General features: G+C 41.1%; 1 protein-coding gene across 1 annotated transcript in view; it reads left to right on the top strand.

Annotated features, from left to right (window-relative positions):
• The first annotated feature begins 1,592 nt into the window (after nt 1-1,592).
• The window catches only part of pak5 (p21 protein (Cdc42/Rac)-activated kinase 5), an 80,060-nt gene continuing 68,892 nt past the window's right edge, over nt 1,593-12,760 (top strand). Inside the window, exon 1 of the mRNA XM_026194038.1 lies at nt 1,593-1,968. The gene's annotated coding sequence lies outside the window, so the exon portion shown is untranslated. The remainder of the gene's footprint in view (nt 1,969-12,760) is intronic.

Here is a 12,760-nt window from a genome sequence, read left to right as displayed (position 1 = left end):
GAAAAAGAGATGGAAGATCAATGAGGGCTGTGACACAGTGGGAGCTGGCAGAGGCTGTCACACTGTGTGTGTCCTTAAAGCTTTCACTGGAAGAACATCTGTACTGATATATTTGCTTCTATCATCCTGCCTAAATCAGCTTCCTAAAATTACAACTTAAAAGAGAATTTTCTTAAAGTGTATGAAACTTCATTGCTTCATTTTTCATTACATTTTGTTTTTACAGTGCTTGCTATTAGTAAAGGACCTCTGACATAGCTTCACTGTTTTCCTTTTCCTGTATTTGTTTGTCTGTTTTCAAAGGATTAATTGTGTTGATATTGTCATTCTTTTTTTTTTTTAATTTCTTGTAATCCACAACCCTGTGGACTAAAAGCTGATATTATGTAGGCCAAGAGGACATTTGCAATCAAATGAAATGTTGAAATGTAATGTAACCAAGTTAGCTTCCATGCATTACCTGGTGGCAGAAACTTATCAGTCATTACTTTATTTAACTATTTCAGCTATTTGTTTATTACTAGCATTTTATCAATCACTGCAAATTTCAGTTGTTTACCATCACTTTTATATATTTCAACCATTACACTCTGCTATATTTATTTTTTTAGCTTCTGTATAATATTTAAAATTATGATTTTAACCGTTACTTTTAACTGACTTTCAACATTATTTGTCTAATGTTATTTAGCCAGTACTTTAGCTTATCTTCTTATCAGGTATATAGTCCAGAGGTGAGGGGATCAATTCAAATATTGATAGTACTGATACCAACCACTGGTACTGGTATTGAATCAATACTAGTGTGATAGCATCGATGCTTTTTTCTATCCTCCAAGTTCAGTATGTAACCCAATGAACTGTGTTAAAGAAATAATAATTATTATTATTGGAAATTTAAAAAATATACTTCAAAAATGCACTAAAATGTTTGAACCTTCTTGTGTTGACTACTAGGTCTATTTTTAATAGCCTACAGCACATTCAAACAACAGAGTGTGACCCAAAATGCTTTGGAGACAGACACATTTACATTCCAGGTCTCCAACAAACCCAGTTTCAAAACACATGAAAATCTAAAAGGTGTGTTTTGTTGTGTGCTGCCTTTATAGGGTAAAAGGATCAATATCGGTACTGATACTGGCCCTTTATTTACTTGGTATTGCATCAATAGCAATTTCTGCAGTATCACAACACTAATATACTCTACTAGCAATTTATCCATCATTTTTCTCATTACTTTCGGTCAGCTTGCAGGTGGCGTATCCCTGCTTTATCTAGTTTTTCCTATTCACACCATTAGTACTACCGGTCAGTGATTCCAACGATTTAGCCGTTACTTCAAGCTAGCTGCCAGAACCATTAAGCCAACTTTAAGCTGTTTCAGTCTTTTAACTTTTATTTAACGTTATTACTGAAAATATAATTAAACTTTAGAATACGTCAACAACTTATAAACAATTTAAAAGCAAATGTATGATATACCATACCATTTTAAGCTAATTATTGTAACAGTTTATTCGTGTGTATTTGTAAGCTATTTCAGCTTCTTGTGTATTACATTAAGCTAGTCCAAACAGCTATACTGCTCTGGTACTCTCCATAGCAACAATAGACGACAGGGAGGGGGAAAAAAGAAAGAGGTTTTTCACACCGACGTTTATTGAATATGCTCGATCTGTAGCTCTCCCAGCACACCTACGTGACTGAAAGTTGTCCCTGCTCTGTTGCACAGGTGCTCCACATATATCCAGAGCGCTCTCCGCCCTCTCCGCCACCACAAACTGCGCTCATTCGCTCTCTCCAACAGCCCGGATGTAGCGCACAGGACCGCACAGTCCTCCACTTTAGTGATAATAACATGGCGCTGGCAGACACATAACGGTGCCCACCACATTGATAATACCCACACTAACAGGCTAAAATAAGCTACGGGACATGTGAGCTCTTCCACCCCGGGAAAAGCAGGTAAGTGCGGGGCGTTTTATTCGATAGAGCCATTTTGACGGTGTGATTTGGTAAGGGGGAGAAATGTGGCTGTTGATGCTTCTTGCAGGGGGGCAAAAAGCCTCTCTATAAATGCATCTCCGAGGGTTTTGTGTGTCTAGCCCTCTGTCCGTGGGTTTAATGCTTCATAAACAAAGCAGTGTCATTCGGGGCTTGTTCACGTAGCTGCTTACGATGCATCGTGCAGAAATAAATCTGTCATTTTGTAGTGCATGTGTTGTCATGGCTGTCAGGCTCTCTCGAGCGTCGACCGCTGTCCTTGGTATTGAACTGGGTGGGCATCACATCTCTGTATGTTGCAAATAGATTTTGAGGGCCTGTGTAATGCTAATTTCTTAAATTATGTCACTGTTGCTTACCAGAACCACTGCTATCACTGGCTGGAGGTCGAAGAAAGAGAAGGGGGGGGGGGGGAATCGTTGTAATGGATCTGGGGGCTCACAGTGTGCGTGTATGGTGCTCATTGGCGAGTTTAGCCTAGTAGGCTCTCGTGCTGCTATATTTCTTTATTAGTATTATTATCAGTATTATTATTACCACGACAGCGTCGCTTTTATTGTAGCACTACGGCACATCTACTCCGGAGTGTGACAGTGATGATGACAGTGCAAGACAGTTTTATTGCACTGCCCGTGTTTTCCTTCTTGCAGCTAGAGTTTGAGTGTGCTCCGGCCAATGTAGGCCAGGTAAGGGCAGGAACAGATGGCTTGTTTTCAAGTTCAGTGTGGCTCTCGGATTAGATGGTGTAGACGAAAATTAAAAGTGGTGGCTAGGCCCTCTGAGCAAGGGTTCCCCTCCTAAGCTCATAATCACCCTAATAGCGACACTCTATTAATAGAGGCAATAATAACATGTTTTCTAATGCAGTCAGGAGGACTGTATTTTATCCCAAAACACGGGATATACGCTGAAGAATGCAGTCTGCAGAATATTTTACTCTGGCAGGGGATATACAAGGACTAATAGCCCAATAGACATAGCTAACAATAAATAACATGATAGGATAGAACAGGATAGGACCAACCAATCATTTGTAGATTGATTATTCTTATAAAAGCAAGCCGGACACAAACAATTAGTCAATTAATGGAATAATTCAACCAAAAATGTAATCCACAGCTATTTTATTAATCATTTGAGATCTTTATGCCAGCATAATACCAGATATTTACTGCAATACACATTTCCTGCTTTCCCTGCCTCTGTATGATAACAGAATATGTTTTGGACTTTAAGATTGCAGGTGAGGCAGTACAAGGCATTAGAGGTGAGGTGTGAGAAAATTGTTAAATACTGCAATGAAAACATGACTTGCAAAGCCGATATCAAAGTCTGCTTAGTAGACGTACAGCTCCCGACTTCCTGCTTTAATAGGTACAGTGCTAGCATAGATACAGCATATAGCAACTCAGCAATGAGAATAAATACATTATTTTAAACATGCTTTTTGCAATACGGGTCACACTTTTGCACGCTGCTCGTGTGAATCAAAGATAACCTTTTGCAATGCATATGTTGCTTTGATAGTTACATCTGTTGACGTCTTAAACATCTGGTATTCACTTACAGTGGCAGGAGAGTACCTTTTAGGGCTAGCCCTACAATGTGTAATAGACACCCCGCCCCACCCCCCACCCACCCATCAAAAGGAAAAAACATTCACGTCTGTATAACAGATTGTGTTAACATAGAATATAACTTGAAGTTATTCTGTAGTAAACTGTGCTGATTAAACTGAGCACTAAACCATGCCACAATATTCTTGTAATAATCGTATTGTTACAAGTGAGTACAGAGGGATTAGTTTACAGTAAAACCATTGGTTATCAATCGCAAGATCTGTGTCCACAGCAAGCAGCAACCTTCAGGGCTGAAGAATGAAGCAGATGCTGAAGTGCCAAAAACTGCAATTCCGCTAGCGACCACTTGAGGCTGACTCCAGAAGAGAGTCAATTTCCACTCACTCGCATGTTAAAATTGTCAACTTTACACCATCAAGACGCACGTTACAGCTTGATACAGATAGTTTGGCCTATATGGATACTACAACTGTGTCCTCAGAGAATTATTTTATAAGTGAACAATTGGAAACTGGATTGGCACGTGTCAAAATCAAAGACATGAACATGGGCATAGCTCCTAGGTTGCAAAAATTAAGCCAATGTGAAAGTGCACCAGAGTGTGATAGCTGTGTTTGCAAATCAACTTCTGGTCCTGTGAAAGTCTACAGGAAAATGACTTTGCCTTGACTTCTGTAAACACTTTCCTGGTCATACTATGGTAAAAAAAATAGGATTAAGATAAGATAAGATAAGATAAGATAAGATAAGATAGAACTTTATTAATCCCTCGGGTGGGTTCCTCTGGGAAATTCGATTTCCAAAAAAGCACAGCACCGACAGAAGTTACAGAGTTATACACACACACACATATATAAATACAGAGACAATATAAATAAAATATACGAAGGGGATAAATAGAATAAATAGGAATAAAAATAAAAATACAAGTGAATTGCACATTTCAAGTATTGAGTCTATTGCACTGTTGACTATTTACAAAAGTATTGCACAAAAGGTATTGTACAGTGAGGTGCAGAGGCACTACAGCTTAGTTGTTCCCCCCTCCTTTGTCCTCCTGTTTCCCCTCCCTCTCCCCTCCAGAGAGGAGTTAAACAGTTTGATGGCGTGTGGGACAAAGGAGTTTTTAAGTCTGTTAGTTCTTGTCTTTGGGAGAAGCAACCTGTCACTGAACAGACTCTTCTGATTGTTTATGGCCGTGTGCAGAGGATGCCTGGCATTGTCCATAATGTCCATCAGTTTCTTTAATGTCCTTTTCTCTGCCACTGTCACCAGAGTGTCCAGCTTCATGCCGACCACAGAGCTAGCCCTCCTGATCAGTTTCTCCAGCCTGGATGAGTCCTTCTTTGCTGTGCTGCTCCCCCAGCACACCACAGCATAGAAAAGTACTCCAGCAACCACCGACTGGTAAAACATCCTCAGGAGCTTCCTGCAGATGTTAAAAGACCTCAGCCTCCTGAGGAAGTACAGTCGGCTTTGGGCTTTTTTATACAGGTGCTCTGTGTTGCATGACCAGTCCAGTTTATTGTCCACCCACAGCCCGAGGTACTTGTACTTGTTGATTATGAAACCAAACGCTCTCTGGCTAATGAGTTATCACTCACAAGGCTTTAGCCATTGTGCATGAGGTTTCAGAGTCAGACTCAAACTTCCTTATTACACCAGATTTCTTAAAACTGAGATGATGATGATGATGATGATGGTGGAAACTCTAATCTCGAGGCTTCAAAATGGGACTTTACAAACCATTGGGTGATGTCATTGTAGCTATGTCCAGGCATCACTTAGATTAAAGGGAGTTTGTGGGTGGTGCTTTAGGTACCTTTCAGATGACTGTTTAGTAGAATCATAATATAGTTTGCCATGTTTAACAGCCTGTCCAATAAGTTTGCCCTTCAGTTTAGTTAAATATGATTCTAGCATTCTATTAGTCAGTTACTTTGCACTCATTAACACATATTTGTTTCTATGCATTACACCTGTACTTATTGCAGCTTGTTAACTAAGTTTGGAAGTGTTAGCCGATAACTTCACCGACAACTGCACCGTCTCGTCCATATATGCCAACTTCTAGCTCCAACAAACTAACATGGCAACTGTAAAAGTACTGACGATTCAAAATGTAAAGTCCAGAAACCCAGTGGGTGATGTCATGGTTGCTCCATCCATCTTTTATGCAGCCTGTGATCCACAGAAAACTTTTTTTTTTTTGTGCTCTAAGCACCACTGACCTCATTTTCGGTATGCTTCTCTGAAGCACTTGCTGTTGCTAGGTAAAGTGTTGACATCTTAAGTCCCACCATATCTAGGTTTTCACTGGAAATGATGTTGACGAGCACAGTGAGATTCCAAGCCTGAGCTTCTTCTTTTTTATAAAATTATGAACACAGTTTATGCGCTAACTTCGCTGTCTGATCTTTGAGAACTGTCACTTCTCAGAGTCACAGGATTTACATAGAAAACACTACCACTCTAGTAGTGCAGAATTTCAGCAGGGTACAAGTGAGGTCTAACAAATGAATAGTAGAAGTTGATGCAACAAGATGCCAAGATATTTTGACATACGTGGATCTAAATCCAAAAGGATTCCATCTTCTTAATCCTTCTTTCCCTCTGTTTTTTATTTTACTGCAGGATTTCTTTGTCTCCAAAGTAGAGCTGAAGTAATGCTGATGATATCATTATGTTCTTGAACTTGATAAAAACTCCAAAGCCAAAAACAGATCTGTCCTCTGTGTGAGCATCCTGACCTCCATGTGTGAAATAATTGTAGTGCACCTTTAAATATCTAATTTTCCACCCCCCTTGTCCCAATCACGCGTCGATGTGAGATTAAGGGTGCTCGTCTTTTAGAGATAATAGGGTGTGTTGCTTTGGATCGGAAGACACTGCGAAGCTGAGTCAATGTGTTGGTTCATGTATGCTTGCTTGCACACTCCCTGGTTATCCACTCTGTAATGTATTCAGTGCCAGCGCTGAGCACAACAGCTTTACATAATGATCAAAGCTTAAGGGATGCCAGAGCATGGCTTCAGCCTTCAGTAATAATAATAATAACCTTTTGAAGTTATCACAATCCCACAACCTCCTTCCCCTCATACTCTGCCTCTGTCTCTCTCTCTCACACACACACCCACACACACTTGCACGGACCCACTCGAAGGTCCTCTTCTGTTTAATGTTTCTGGATACAGGGTGAGCATTTAAAAGAGGATGGCGATAATGAACACATGACTAACTATTTTAGTCCCTATGGCTGTGCACTAGACTGCTCTTGCTGTCTATGAGGAGGCAGCTTTCGTTCTTCACACAAACTCACAATTATGTAAGAGTGCAGTGGCGTGGTGGATTGAATAGTGTTGCCAGAAAAAGACAATCTCACACTCCCTTTGCTATGCACACTCAAGTGTGCGTTGGTTGTTGGTGCTGCTTCCTCATTCCTTAAAGCTTGACCTCACGTTTCACCGGTCACAATCTCCATTTCTCTGTCGGTGGCTAAATAGCATTTGAAATTCAAGGGTGGGAATGTGTTATCTGTAATTGAACTGTCTGATTCAGCCTTCTATTTATACGGAAACCTCTTGAAGACTCATTGGCTGTTTTAACAAAGTGTCTGGCAGACTTCTGCTGGTCGATCTTGCTAATCAAGAAGCCGAGTCAGGAAGCAGGCAAACAAGGTCTGCATAGAGACGAGATATGAAGAGAGAGAAGAGAGGACTACAGAGCGGGAGATAGAAGCTGGAATAGATGAAACAATGGAGGAACAAAGATGGGAAGAGGACGAAAGAAGACAGGCCTTGTAACCATAAGTAAGGTGAGACTAGTGTAGAGAGACCCAGAGGTGGTTGTGAAGCAGGAAGTGAGGATAAAAAGACAACACACATGGGTAAATTATTGGAATTAAAAGGGGATTTGATGAAAAAAGAGTCAAGAATGAAAATCAGGAAAAGGAAAATGAGGCTGAAGGCCCAGTGACTATGCAGTGGGTGAAAATAGCTATTGAAGGAGTATCTGTCTTTCTTTTATTGTCAGGGGTCGCGGGATCCCTTCGGTCTGTCGCTTCTGTTTATTTCAGCTGCGACCGAGCAGTCTGTCTGAATGCCAAACTCATCTTCAGATGTCAGCACTTTTGTCCCAGGTTATTGCATTTTGCTGTTTTGGTCCCAGGATTAAAAAAAAGGCTTCCCTTGTGTTTTCTGCATGGCCTGGTATGTCAGTAACAGAATGAGGTGTATGTGTGTCTGTCTGCAAGAGTGGGAAGACAGAAGGCGAGATTGAGTGTATTTAAGAGACATCCTGACAGAGGAGAGATAACCATGAACAATTGAGAGCGATAGAAAGAAAATGTGTAGGTGATGGTGTGTGTGTGTGTGTGTGTGTGTGTGTGTGTGTGTGTGTGTGTGTGTGTGTGTGGGCTTCATGTTTGTTGCCTTTTAAGGATTAAAGAATTAAGTGATTCCACTGTGTCGTCTCTTTACATGTCACAAATGAAAATAAATGGTACAGATGTTTTTGTCATGACTTTATAATGTAATGAAGCCATCCACTTTGCACACAGGGCTGAAATGATGGGTGTCAGTGATATGTTACATTTTCCAATGAGCAACCGAATGTCCTTGCATCCATTCTCTTCCTCTTACCCAAGTCAAGGTCGCAGTGGGTGGAGCCAATCTCAGCTGCCATAGGGCAGTTGGCGGGGTACACCCTGCACAGTCGCCAGTCTGTCACAGGGCTAACACAGAAAAACAGACAACCAATCGCTACAGAGAATTTAGGATCATCAGTTAACCTAACCCCACTGACTGCATGTCTTTGGATTGGTAGTAGTTGGAGTAGCCGGAGACAACGCACACAGACACGGAGAGAACAGGCAAGCTCCACACAGAAATGACCCGGCAAGAAAGGCATGGTGGATTTGAACACCATTTTAACCACCAGGCAACTGCACATGTAAATTCTCACTTGTTGTGGTAATGAATGCAAAATCCACTATTTGGGATTATTTCGGTTTTAAACTAGACAATATGAGCATGCAATCAGGTGAAGGTCTGCAGCCTTTAAATGAAGATGAGATTTTATTTTTATTTTTTTAATGCTCTACTAGCAACATGCTGCTAGTTTAGCTAGCATGGGGCCTGAGGTGGCTTGATAGCTGACAAACGTCTTGTATTAGGAGTAGAGACTTTGTTCTTTGTTTTCCAGGACTTAACATCAATCGTACTGTTACAGGTCTTGACAGCACTACACTGAGTATTCATGCATGATAAGAAGGTGTGTCTAGGCTTATTAGCCTGCTTATTAACCGGACTTGCACTGCCCGAGAAATGTAACTACACATCGGGTCTAAATCAAGCTTTAGGGTTAACCCTGACGCCCACACCCCAACCATAACCTTAACTCTACTGTTCTCCTCTCTAGCTCAAGGAATGCCACCACCTTCTAGTGCTGATTGTGTCTTACAAGTTGATCAACTTGTCCAGAAGCAAGCAACTATGGACGCCATATATTCACTCAGTTGCCCAACCCTATGGACATGCATATAATCTGCTGGTATCTATCATTTAGAAACAAACCTTGAAAAGGATGCACGCCATGAATCTAAACTACTGTGCTGACGCTCATAAAGCTGTGTAATTTCTTTGTCCTGAACCCACACACACACATACATGCGTACACACATAGACACATAGACACACAAAGAAAGAGTTAACCTAGATACTCACATAGCATTACAAGTAGAAGGAAGACAGTCAAACATAACCTACATCCTCTACAGTTTTCTCAGTCTAACTTGTCTGCGCTCATTGAGCCTGTTCTACTTCTTTCCCAATTTGTCTCTTGTCCAAAGCTGGAAAGGCCTGACTGGCATTGTGCTGATAGTGTGTGTGTGTGTGTGTGTGTGTTGGTGATGGGGTTAAGGCATCAGAGGGCACTGTAGAAGAGGCCAAGTGAAGCTTGAATACCCAGCGATGCCCTCAGGCTGCATGAATGCTGCATCTGCCTCTACTGCTGCCCAGCACAGAGCTCTGTCGCCCACCCTCCAGGCTTAGGGACTTGCACTATTTCTGTGGATGTGTGCGGGCGTGTGTCTGTGTTAACATGCTTCAGCTTTCCTGTCGGCCGAATTGGTTGATACTGCATTGTTCAAGTGTGCTGCTGAGGCCTAACTCTTTTACAGAACTGCGTGTTTAAAAGTATTGTCTCCGTCTGAGTGTGTGTGGGGGTATGTACCAGTGAAGCGCTGTAAGCCTGAGGTCAGTTTAATCACTGTTAAAGTGATACCTGTTTAGAATGACTGGACTTGAGGAGCCAATTGCTGTCTGCTGCCTTCACCCAAAGTACTTTTTAAAAACTGTGCTTTATGACCGTGAATAGGCAAGATTTTCCTCATCTGTTGTCACTTGATTTTATATATATTGAATAAGGAAAAGCCCATTGTTGCCCTTTTCCCTTCTGGGATAGTTCACATGCAACATTTTAAAGTGATTTTTTCATCATTGGTGTTGTATGGTAGCATATATTCGTCGTACTTTTAGGTCACCAGCAACAGTCTCGATGTATTTGTGATCTTGCTCTGATCAACAGAGCAAATAAGCACCTCATGATGCTAAAACACTTCTTCTAAGGACTTTGTTCCAGAAATCATCAAAATCAAATTAATCTGAAATTGCATTTTCAGCCTTTACAGGCAAATCGAAGCGACAAACGGCTTCGTACTGGGAGTTACGCTGCAGTTTCAAATCCAGTTTCACTACATTGTTACAAGCCCAATTAAAAACTGAAGGTAGCAAAGCAAACCATCACAAAAACAACCTGCAGCAGCAGCAGCAGTGGTGGCAGCAGCAGTTGGTCTTATCCACTCTTAAATGCCGTTGGCAATCATTTGCATGCTTTGTCTTTGAGATCTCTCTATAATTACTTACTACTTTTGTTACTCCTGGCAGTCTTTTCAAGCTATCTGGAATACTGGGGGCTTGCAGATGCGTCCCAGACTTCTACAAAGCATGTTGACTGTGCCGTAGCACCTCGTTTCATTTGAAGTGTAAAACAGGCCTTTTGCTCAGTTCCTTGGCCAAACGCAGCACAGCGACAAAGACTATGAGAACCATCACTTGGCTGAAATTTATGATGTTGTTGTTTGATGGTTGTCATAGTTTATGATGTTTCAATATAGACAGATAGGCAGCTAAGTTATTACATGGAGCTCCCAAGTTTTTTCTGCATATTTGTAGCACCGGTTTAGGAACGAAACAGCGAGTTATGTCTCTCCTCTGGGTGTATTGTGACGGATCTTTGACTTTGAAATGGTAGTGCAACTGTAGACACACTCATCTGATTTCATCCTACTCAGTGATCACAAAGGAATAAGGAAGGAAGGGAAAAGGAAGACGTGAAGGGAAGAAACAGAAAAAGTATCCTGAAGGGATCCTTGGAGTCGCTCAGTGCTCTCCATCAAGTTGCCAGTCAGTATAGCTTTCATAACAGTTGCGAGCAAGCTCTCGCTGTTTTGTTCTGTGATTTGAGATCAGTCAGGTGGAATTTCATCAAAGCAGACTTGAATAAGGACATTCATTATGGCTCAGCTTGATTCATTACCATCGCCCAGCTCCCACACCCCCATGGGGGGACTTCAAAAGAAACGGAGAGGTTGAAGATGCAGGCTTCTATCGCAGCGAGGCTTACATCATAGCATACTGTATCCACCATCTGGGACATAATTATTAGACGATGTGTAAAAGTGGCTCGATTTGACCGTTGTGCGCTTGAACCAATTCAATCAAACCAGTTTGTATTACAGTTAATGAATGTAATGGCAACAGATACATGTTGTGTTCAAAGGCTGAAGCTAAAGCCAGATGATGTCACGTACAGGGTGATGGAAAGAAACGGCACTGTCCTTGTGTTGCAGTAGAAAAGAGTTAGTAGGAAGGGCTGAAACGAAAGGTTGAAATGCATTGCAGCTTAAGAAACACTAGTTAATAGAGAAATGCTACAAAAGCACAGAAAACACAATGGAAGCTGAATATACAATGTAATTGAAACAGGGAAAACAAACCCACAAAGCTCACCAAAAATCCAACTCTAATACCGTCAAGGTAACAAGCTAACAAGCTAACAGTAAAAGGCTAATAGCAAGCATGTATCTACAGTGTTACATGGATCACACGATTAAAACGCACCTTACCATACATCTTTTTCTCCGTCGTGTCTTTTGCCTGAATGATGAAATAATTGCTTGAAAATTAAATGTGTCTCTGTTCTGTCCTATTATGTCTCCCTTAAAAACAGTTTCTCTGTGTTTTGTGTGCTTTTCCTGCGATTTTCTGTTTACTGGTGTTTTCTTAAGTTGCGGTGCATTTGAACTCTCAGGGCCCCCGTAGACACTGGATTAAACAATAAAAAGATAAATGAGTAAATATATTTATATTCTCTTAGGTGGTTTTGTATTCCTTCATTAATTTACTTGGTTATTGATTTATTGTGGATGCTTTTAATTCTAGCATCCAAGGAAAGAGACTTTTATTAAGAGGAGCACCAGATGGGTTTGGCAAACCCAACGATATCTCAGATACCGAGTTTGGTGGACTGCTGTGCAAAGAGCAGCAAGGCCAGTGTTAGCCTAAACTCTGATAGCAGTTGGGAAACTCACACTACACAGTGGATGTGCTTGACCAGGTGTTTGCTTGACCGGGTGTTTGCTTGACTGGGTGTTTCAACGATTGGATTTAGGAATGGGTCAGAAGGATTAACGATTGTTAATGTTCAACTTCAAACCATAGTTGGTCAAAGCCATTGCTAGATCTGGATGGTGACATAACATACATCTCCTATTGACAAACAGCTGCTCAGAATCCCATTTGTTCTGACCAAACAAGTAAAATCCATTCAGTCAGCGTTACAGAAGACGAATAGCATCCTGTTGTTAAGATAATTATACAGAATAGATTACGCTCTGATTGGGCATGCTCAATTGACAATGATTTATATTAGGTAAGACAGTCCAATCTATCCTAGCATTTGGTTTGTGGCTCTATAAAAATTGACTCCATTCCATTCCCAGAGTCAGTTTGGTCAGATTGTGCAATTGAAAACACAAACAGACATGTTTAATGTACTGTGTTAAAGAAGTATCAGTACTGGTATTGTGGTTAGACGATACAGTGGCTTGTGGG

The sequence above is a fragment of the Astatotilapia calliptera genome, chromosome 15, assembly GCF_900246225.1.
Source record: "Astatotilapia calliptera chromosome 15, fAstCal1.2, whole genome shotgun sequence".
Lineage (NCBI taxonomy): Eukaryota > Metazoa > Chordata > Actinopteri > Cichliformes > Cichlidae > Astatotilapia > Astatotilapia calliptera.
The sequence above is the reverse complement of the archived record's forward strand: the minus strand, read 5'-3'. Positions and strand labels throughout refer to the sequence as shown.